General features: G+C 31.8%; 1 long non-coding RNA gene across 1 annotated transcript; it reads right to left on the bottom strand.

The window, feature by feature from the left end:
- Positions 1-1,491: 1,491 nt before the first annotated feature.
- Positions 1,492-3,456, bottom strand: LOC112800976 (uncharacterized). Its single transcript, XR_003201660.3, has 4 exons — positions 3,271-3,456; positions 2,784-2,943; positions 2,321-2,470; positions 1,492-1,806 (listed from the first exon to the last, which is right to left on the bottom strand). It is a non-coding gene; the product is annotated as an uncharacterized lncRNA (long non-coding RNA).
- Positions 3,457-10,420: the final 6,964 nt, after the last annotated feature.

The following is a 10,420-nucleotide window of genomic DNA, read 5'->3' as shown; positions in this document are numbered from 1 at the left end:
AACGATGACAGGCGACGAGCAAACGTTCACCTTCCACAGGCAACGACTCCTGATGCCACCACAGTTAGTTCCACCCGCGCGGTGACAGCACCCTCCGCCCGTTCAGTGATGAGTTTGAACTCTGGTGGCTGGGACACTACGTATCGAAGGGTTTAGGGTTGGGTTTTTACAGTTTTCATTTTTAGAGAGAAAGTGGTGGGATGGCTTGGGTAATGAATGGGTATTGGGCTTCTTTTTTTTTTAAATTTCAGAAGGGCGTTGTTTTAGAGGTACCACTGAACCGAAAATAAAAAAAATCGGCTAGTTCCAGTAGTTTACCGGTTAACCACCAGTTCGGTTGGTTCCTAGACCGGTTTTTGTCAGGTGATTCTTAAAGTCAACCGAACCGGTCAAATGACCAGTTTCCAGTTAACCCTGTTAAACCGGTCAGTCCGGTTCGATTTTCAGAACTACGGATACAACACAAAAATTCATAAAATCACAGATTCATGAAACTACAATATCATGGCATTAAAAGTATGCAATAAAGGCAATGGATTCTGAAAAAATGAATACCCAAAAAAGGGAATAACGAGAAAAGAGAAATTTAGTAAAAAAAACACACTCTTCACTCTATTATTTAAAATACTCCTGACTTAAACATCAGATTGTTATGCAGATTGTCCTCTCAATCTAGTTCTGACATCACTCAATTTAAGATTTTCTGATCTTACAAGTTCGTAACCTCAACATAAAAAATATGAATAGTTACTATTCAATCTTAAAATCGTCACTATCTGTCAACTACTTGTGTAAGACATTTCCAACACATTTATTAGATTTATCATAGTAATCAAAAGCTACCTTCATAATTACCTGAATTATTACGGTAATGAAATCCCTAATTTCTATCCTTTCAAATTTCAGCCTAATTACATAACCCCAGTCCCCACATATGCCTAGCTATATATGATTCTAAGATTTAGCATCTGCAATTATTAAAATATTGTCTTTGCTCATTTCAGAACACTATCCTCACTACAAGAAATTACCGGAATAGCGACCAATTCTGGTGGTCGCTAAAACCTTGGTTGCTAATTAGAAAATAGCGACCGAAGCGACCGATTTTAGCAACCGATTTTTTAACAAGGCCACCAAACCTTCACCAAAGAGTATTGGTCGCTAAATCGGTCGCTAACATAATCGTTCGCTAAATGGTGACCAAATTTTCCTCACTAAATCGGTTGCTGAGTAAATTGGTTGCTAAATGGCGACCAACTTTTTCGGTCGCTAAATCGGTCGCCATGAAATCGGTCGCTAAATCGGTCGCCAATACCTTATTTGAAAATATAAAATCGATCACTAAATTGGTCACTAATTCCTGAACTAAAAATCTAAATCGGTCACTAAATCAGTTGTTGTTCCTAATTTTATAATTATAGATTTTTAATAATTTCACATTTACCACTATTAAAACTTAATTTTCATAAATAATCATATCTCCACAAAATATAAAAAAATCAAGCATAGATTAATTTTCCAAATAAATACCAAAACATTCACATTGTCTACATAGAAATATAGAATTTAAAATATTGAAAATTCCTAAATATATCAAATTTATGATCCACAATCTAAACTAAAACATAGTAAAAATAATTCATGAAAAACATAACTATGCTCTATTCAATATTTGCTTAGACCAAGCAACTGTATCTATTTCAGCTTGTACACTCTGGTATAACTTGAACTTCTTTCAAGGGCACCACACCGAAAATTGGTATATTTTTTTGCTTTCCTCACTCATTTTCTCTAATGAATCAATAGCTGCAAGAAGGAAATATTCAGAATAAGACAAGCATAAGACAATATTCAAATGCAAATAAATTCATAAGCATAAAAAGAACTATTATTAAACAATAAGAAAAAAATGCAATAAGGAGAATAAGCTTTTACCTCTTGAGTCCAAGTTACAATATGACCCTTCTTCTTAGATAATTTAAATTCAAAATAATCAGAAAGAGAAATATAATAACGACATCTTTCAAATCAAATGTCAAACATGAAAAAAATCCAAGATGCTAACAATAATGGTCTATCATCATCCTAGAGCCCTTATACCTTAGCAACAAAGTTCAAAAGAAAGAATCAAAATAATTAGTTAAAGAAAATGTTAACAAACTTACCAAGAGTCACCAGAAGCAACAAGATAGATAAGAATAACAAAGGATAAAATTACTTGTTTAATGAGGACACATGCAGTTTTCTTGTGAGTCATGTCAAAATAGAAATATATTCCAAACATTAAAGTTCGTAGATATAACTTAGTTCAGATATTTACTTGCTCCCTTGAGAAATTTCCAACACGACCTCCCTCACTAAGTGTCCTAACACCCAGAATCACGAATCCTCTTGATTCAGAACTCTCAGCGGCTCGTCCTCCACCGACAATCAACCACATCACCCCACTTTGTATTTCTGTTTTTGATATCTGTGACAATAGAAAGTATTAATTAATTAATTATAAAAAAAATCAGTCCTCTTAAGCAGTACAAAACCTGAGTTCTCATGGTAATCTCAAAACACTCGATATTACTATGCCTATATATCAGTTGAAAATTAAATGGCAATACAACCATAATGAAAAACTAAAACCTATTTTTTCTTCTTATAATTATTATTGTAGGAAAGAACAAAATGATGCAACACCATAAAGTCATAGCATTAGGAACCCATGATTTGATTACATTAGTGTGTAAAAGGAAAATAAGGTAGTAACTACATAACAAACTTGCACAATATACCTCATAGTTAACAGAAATTCCATTTGCAAGACGACGTTGAGTGTTCCCAGTTTTCTCATCATGAAGCTTTGTAACATCTGTTTCAGAACTTTTCCAAAATGCGCTCCTTTTTTAAGTCTTCTAGCTGGGATGGTTGTACTAGTTCCTTTGGCACCTCAAGCTATAAGTGTATAAAACAATTAGTTGAAAAGTACTCAAAACTACTTAGAAATAAAATTCCAACTCATATATGTAATTGACTCAGCAAAAAAGAAATATCTCAATCCATATGTTTAGGAAACCAATTTTGAATCAGTGTGGCAGATATACAGAATGCAAAAAGTTATGATAAAGCCACTACTCTTAGGTTAAAGCTATTATTGTGACATAACCACATTGAGCATAACCAAATATCAAATATGCAGTACCATAGACTAGTTACAAGTCAGTGGGGGAAAACCAAATAGAATGAATGAAACTGAGCAAAGAGAAAGAGAGAGAGAGTAACTGAAGGACAGAGCGACGGCGACGCGAGTGTGACAGTGTGACGGCGACGCGAGTGTGACGGAGAGACAACGGACGCGGCGGCAGTAGAGCGAAGACGGCGCGGCGGCAGTGGGGTGAACTGAGGAGAAATAGAGAAGGCACGAATTAGGATTTAATTTCTGAGATAAAATGTAATAGGTGAATTGGGATGAAACGAGGGAGGGGGTACTAACGAGGGTAACTCGCATCATTTTTATTTTTAATCCCGTTAGGGAGCCAATAGAATATTTGTACGTGTATAATGGGATATTTATTTGGTCCAATATGAGTTAACAAATGAATATCCAGGATAAAATACTACTAATTTCTCAAACACAATACACCCATACTATCTAGAATAACCATCCGAATACTAGGGATAATAAACATCTGATATCCTACTGAATCGAACATCTCTATACCCCCATTGTACACACATATACTCAATTGGCTCCCTATACTTCCTCTTTTTTTTTTAAAATTAGCGACCGATTTTGTGACTGGTTAGTTTATAGAATTGGTCGACAGTCGCTAACTGATTTAGTGACCGAATTAGTAACCAACCAATTTTTTTATTTACTTATTGATCGGTTGCAAAATCAGTTGCTACATTTAAAAATAGCAATCGATTTTGTGACCAAGAGTCCCAAAGACATTCTTTCCTTTGTTTTGGTTGCTAATTCGGTCACTAAATTGAAAAATAGCGACCGATTTTAGTGACCAATTTTATTTTTGTTGTATAAAACTAATCGGTCGCTAATTCGGTGGCTATTAGTGACTGATTTTATGGGTCAGTAAAATCAGTTGCTAACTTAACAATTAGCAACCGATTTAGTGACCAGTTATTTAGCGACCGAATTAGCGACCAAACAATTATTCACCCTATTTTACTATCAGTTGCAAAATCAGTTGCTAAAATAAAAATAGCAACCAACTTTGTGACCAACAGTTTCAAAGACGTTACTTTCTGTTTTGGTTGCTAATTCGGTCGCTAAATTAAAAAATAGCGACCGATTTTAGTGACCAACTTTATTCTGGTTGTATTAAAACTTTATCAGTCACTAATTCGATTGTTATTAGTAACCGATTTTGTCGGTCGCTGAATGTAATTGAGCGACCGATTTACCAACCAATATTTTTTTGGTCCTAAAAATTCGATATCAGTCACTAAATCGATCACTATTAGCAACCAATTTTTTCAATCGCTAAAATCGTTTACTATTCTAATACTTCGTATATTGCCTTATTTAAAACCACTTTTTTACAGTAATATTCTTCTCAAATTACATATATAATTAAGCTTAAGAATCAAAACCTATAATGTAAACCTACCAATTACCAAGGGAATTTATTATATTAGAAAAATACGTCAATAGCAAGCTAAGCAAAATGAACTTGTTGAAGAGATCAGATATTAAATAAACTAATAATTTCAATGTTTACTATTTAGTTTATGTATTTCATATGACTTACGGTCATGAATGTAAGATGGAAATAAAATTTGCAACATTTAATAAGAACTTAATAAAAAGGTTGCGTTACTAAATAAGATTTATCGAAAGTGATTAGTTCGTTCTTTACAAGCTAATAAGTAAGCATATAAGTAATTAGTATAATATATGCAAGAACTAACAATAAAATTCAAAACAAGAAGTTTCTTACCCCGACTATATATATATGAAGCAACACTAATTTCATTCTTTAATACTTGCGTCTGGTGGAATAGTATAGGGCCATCAAGATTATTTTTAATAATTTGCGATATATATATATATATATATATATATATATATATATATATATATATATATATATATATATATATATATATATATGAAAAAATGCAAATCAATCTTAAGAATTGTATGTAATCTTCATAATAGTTTGATTAGTGAGTGACTACTTTTCTAGCTACTTTTTATTAATGACGCTTAACATATATTTTGCGAAAAGAAAAAGAAATTAAACAATAGATATGTGTTGTGTGTAGTATGGGCACGTCGAACTGAGGTTTAACTTAGATGAATTTGACCCGTGTCATAAATTAATAGCTTAAATCTAGGTTTATTATTTTATATTTCTTTCTGCAGGCTTGAGCCCAATATGTTTAGAAATCCCACAAATTTACGAGCTTATTTAAAAGTCTGTTTTGTAAATTACAAATAAAAATAATAAACTTAAAAATCTAAATTAGTATTTGAGATATTTTAGAATATATAATTTATAATAATTTAGACATAGGGTGCTCGTCATGGATTTTCGCGTTGAGCAAAAGTTGAGGAAAAGACATCATACGAAGAACCCAAGGACGAGGTGATGGCGGATGAAAGGTGAGGAACAAAAAAGTTTCCTAAGACGGGTAGGAGAAGAGGCAAAGTGGGATGGGAATGGAAGCGCGGAAGAGATGTGGAGGGAGATGGCAGAAGTTATTAGAAGAACAGCGAAAGAAAGTTTTGGTGAATCTAAAGGAATAGGACCAAGAGACAAGGAGTCCTGGTGGTGGAATGCGAGTATACAAGAAAAGATAAAGATAAAAAGGGAATGCTTTAAAGAGTGGTCTTTATGCCGCAATGCAGATAACTGGGAAAAATATAAGACGGCTAAGAAAGAGACAAAAGTGGCTGTAAGTGAAGCAAGAACAAGAGCATATGAGGGTCTCTACCAGTCTTTGGGCACGAAAGAAGGAGAAAAAGGTATATATAGAATCGCAAAGAGCCGGGAAAGAAGAACAAGAGATTTGGATCAGATTAAGTGCATAAAGGATAAGGATGGAGAGGTGTTGGCTCAAGAGGAGAAGATTAATGAAAGGTGGAAGAGCTACTTCTACGAGTTATTTAATGAGGGACAGAAGACTCTTCCGAGCCTTGGTCGATTATGTACAAGGGAAGAAGATCAAAACTTTGACTACTATCGAAGGATTCGAGACTTCGAGGTAAAAGAAGCTCTAAAGCAGATGAAAAATGGCAGGGCAGTAGGACCTGATAATATCCCGATTGAGGTTTGGAAGGGTCTTGGAGAAAAAGGCATCAACTGGTTAACCAAACTTTTTAATGAGATTTTAGGGTCAAAGAAGATGCCTGATGAGTGGAGAAAGAGCACCTTGGTACCTATCTACAAGAATAAGGGGGATATACAAAGTTGCGGAAACTATAGAGGGATTAAGCTTATGAGTCATACTATGAAGTTATGGAAAAGGGTGATAGAACGGAGGTTGAGAAAAGAGACACAAGTAACAGAGAATCAATTTGGATTTATGCCAGGCAGATCTACCACTGAAGCGATATACCTATTAAGAAGGATGATGGAGAGGTATCGTAGTAATAAAAGGGATCTACATATAGTGTTTATTGATTTGGAAAAAGCGTATGATAGGGTACCAAGGGAGGTCTTATGGAAGGTTTTAGAAAAGATGAGAGTAAAGATCGCATATATTCGGGCAATTAAAGACATGTATGACGGGGCCACAACTAGTGTGAAGACTCAAGGTGGTGCGACAGAGGAATTTCCTATTGGTATAGGATTACACCAGGGATCATCCTTAAGTCCATACCTTTTCACATTAGTCTTGGAAGTACTCACAGAGCACATCCAAGAGCCTGTGCCATGGTGCATGCTTTTTGCCGATGATATCGTCCTTATGGGAGAGTCAAGAGAAGACCTAAATAAGAAGTTGGAGTTATGGAGAGAAGCTTTAGAAGTGTATGGTCTGCGCATAAACCGTAGCAAGACGGAATATATGGAATGTAAGTTCAGTCTGTGAAGGGAAAACCCCAATATAGAAGTGAAGATTGGAGAAAACATCCTACGAAAAGTTAAAAGTTTTAAGTATCTTGGGTGCATCATACAGCATAATGGAGAAATTGAACAGGATGTAAATCATAGGATCCAAGCAGGTTGGTCAAAATGGCGGAGTGCATCTGGTTTTATATGCGACAAAAAAGTGCCTTTAAAACTTAAAGGTAAATTCTATCGCACCGCTATAAGACGGGCTATGCTGTATGGTACGGAGTATTGGGCGGCTAAAGGAGAGCACGAACATAAGCTGAGTGTGGCAGAGATGAAGATGTTGAGATGGATAAGTGGTCATACGCGATTGGATAAAATAAGGAATGAAGATATAAGGGAGAGAGTTGGAGTAGCACCCATTGTGGAAAAGATGGTTGAATCGCGTCTCAGGTGGTTTGGACATGTGAGAAGAAGACCGATAGAACATCCAGTCAGGAGGGTGGATGAGATGGAAGATGGACAAAGGGCGAAAGGCAGAGGAAGACCTAAGAAGACCATCCATGAGGTGGTCAAACGAGATTTACATGTAAACGGTCTCTCTGTAGACATGATATATGATAGAGCACAATGGCGTCGTTTGATTCATGTAGCCGACCCCACTTAGTGGGACAAGGCTTTGTTGTTGTTTGTATTTATATATCAATCTTAAATCTCATACTATAATTATATTTATAGGACTTGTCTTGGTGAGCTTTTAAAAAAATATATTTTTTGAGTTATTTTTTTTAAAAGATCTTATAAAGAAGTAAAAATAATTTTATATTTGGATATCTCGTATAAAAAGGTCTTTTTATTTATCAATTATGTTTGGGTATAACAATATAAAAATACCTTTTTGTTTATTTATTACATGAAAAATATTTTTTTAAGAAAAAAAGATATTTTAAAAAAAGATATAAATTACAACTTCTCAAAAAAGATCTTATTTTCATTTTACTAGTGCCTTTACTTTTACTATTAAAAATTTGCCAAATACATTAAAAAATAAAAAAAATCTTTTTTAATTGAAAAAAATTTTTTTTAACAAAATAATAGCACCAAACATACATATAACCATAATCCATTAATAGAAACTCTTTCTTTTTTTCTGAAAAAGAGAAGCTCTACAATAGTACAATCTTGATTATTCTTGATTTTTTTGGTTTTATTTTAGGCTTATTATGAGTGAGTAGTTAAAAATTTAATCAAATTAAAAATATTTCATTTTTACAAAAATAGTATTTTAATGAGTTAGATTAATAAATTTTGTAAGTTATTGTAAAAGATACACTCTGACGTTTTTTTAATTAATAGATTTTATTAAACTCCCATGTGTGACCTATTTAATAAAACAAGCAGAACTGAGTCAAATGAGCTCTACAAGCCCCTGTCAAGTAGTTTGATCCACTTACAAGCAAACTATATTTTTTGTAAAGAAAGAAAAAATTAAAACCATAAATGTGTTTTGTGTAGAATGGATTGGGCCCGGTTAAACTACGTTTTACTGTAGACAAATTTAACTCGTTTTAAATATATAGTCCAAGCATAGACCTATTACTTTATATATATATATATATATATATATATATATATATATATATATATATATATATATATATATAAAAGTCCACAAATTTATTTAAAAGTTTAGTTTTGTGAATTATAAATTAAAACAATAAAATAAAATAAAAAATCTAAATTAACATTAAATAAATTTTAAAATCTATATAATTTATAACTTATAATTTATTTATATCAATCATAAATTTCATATCATAGCCATATTTATTACAACCAAATTATAATCTATAAATGTAACTCTTTATTTCTTTTTTTTTTTTAAAGGAAGCTCTTTAATCTTCATTACTTTTGATTTTTTTTTTCTTTTGATTTTGTTTTGGATTTATTATGAACAAATAGTTGAAAGCCCAAGTTAAAAATAATTTATTTTTATAAAAGTAGTATTTTGACGAGCTAGCCTAATTAATTTCATAAAATTTTTCAAAGCATATAATATGGTCTTTTTAACTAATAAACTTGATAAAAATCTCATGCATGTGCTGACATGTTCAATAAAACAAACTCAACTAGTAGCAAAACTAAAGTTATTATTGTTTAGCATATTATCAAAATAATCCACTTATCTTAATCATATCTCATACCAAAGAACAATAAGAAAGTCAAAAACATCAAAAATACAGAACTGTTAATTAAAAATATAAAAACATAAGTATCACTCACTGCACAAATCAATTATTCGGTCATCAAAACCAATAAACTTCAAATATTCGGATAATCTATTTTAAAATCAAATGCTACCAGGAGTTCCCCCAAACACTTCAGAATAAATATACGAGAGACCATATATATCTGAAGTGTCTGCGGGGAACTCTAGGGAACATATGAAATAAGCCTTCTTCGATCCATTTCGCTTCTTCAAGTATACCTCTTTAACACTTTTGCCTCTATGCATGGCAAGGAAACTTAAATGTTATATATATAGTGGTTGTCCTTATGCATGTTACAGCAACGTTTCAGCATAGGTATCAATTAGTAGAACAATAAATATCTGGCGATGAACCTGGACGGATCCTTAGTCCACATAAATTATGGTGACGATGGAAGAATCTTTGTCACAGAAAATGTCATTCATAATTTCCCAGAATTTCAATTCACTTTCAACTATATTCTATGACCAAAGCACCATTAGAATACTTTTTATAGCTAGAATCTTTGCTAATTTTGTATCAACTCACAACATTTTCTACATATATATACTACATGTATATGTCATGCCATCTGCGAAAGAGGTCTACGATAAAATTAAATTAAGCCCTTTTTATTTACATAGCATATTTTTTATTGCGCTAACTAGCTACTGCTTTATTTAATTTTGAACCGTCAATAATAATAATAAAATTTAATTATTATGTTAATCTCTATAATTTTACTAAATTTATAATTAAGTTTTTATATTCTAGTTAAATTTCTACCATATTTTTAATTTTATAATTAAATTCTTTTTGTATAAAAAATATTAAAATTAACGAAATATTCCTCCAAAAAATATGTTATTAAAGATCTAACTAGATTTTAAATTAATTGTGGATAATTTCAATTTGTAAAAAAATATTCTGTTAATTCTATTATTTTTTATACTAGTAAAAACTTAATTATTAAATTAAAAACAATGTAGGGATTCAATTAAAAAAATATATAAAGACATAATTATAAATTTGATAAAATTATAAAAACTAATAGAATAATTAAACCTAATAAATAATGTACAACCTACATATTATATATGAATAGACACAAAAAAAATGCTATATATTTATTAATGCATAATTTCGATTAACTTTTTTTTC

This window comes from Arachis hypogaea, chromosome 5 (assembly GCF_003086295.3).
Source record: "Arachis hypogaea cultivar Tifrunner chromosome 5, arahy.Tifrunner.gnm2.J5K5, whole genome shotgun sequence".
NCBI lineage: Eukaryota > Viridiplantae > Streptophyta > Magnoliopsida > Fabales > Fabaceae > Arachis > Arachis hypogaea.
Note: the sequence above shows the minus strand (reverse complement) of the source record. Positions and strands in the feature narration are given on the sequence as shown.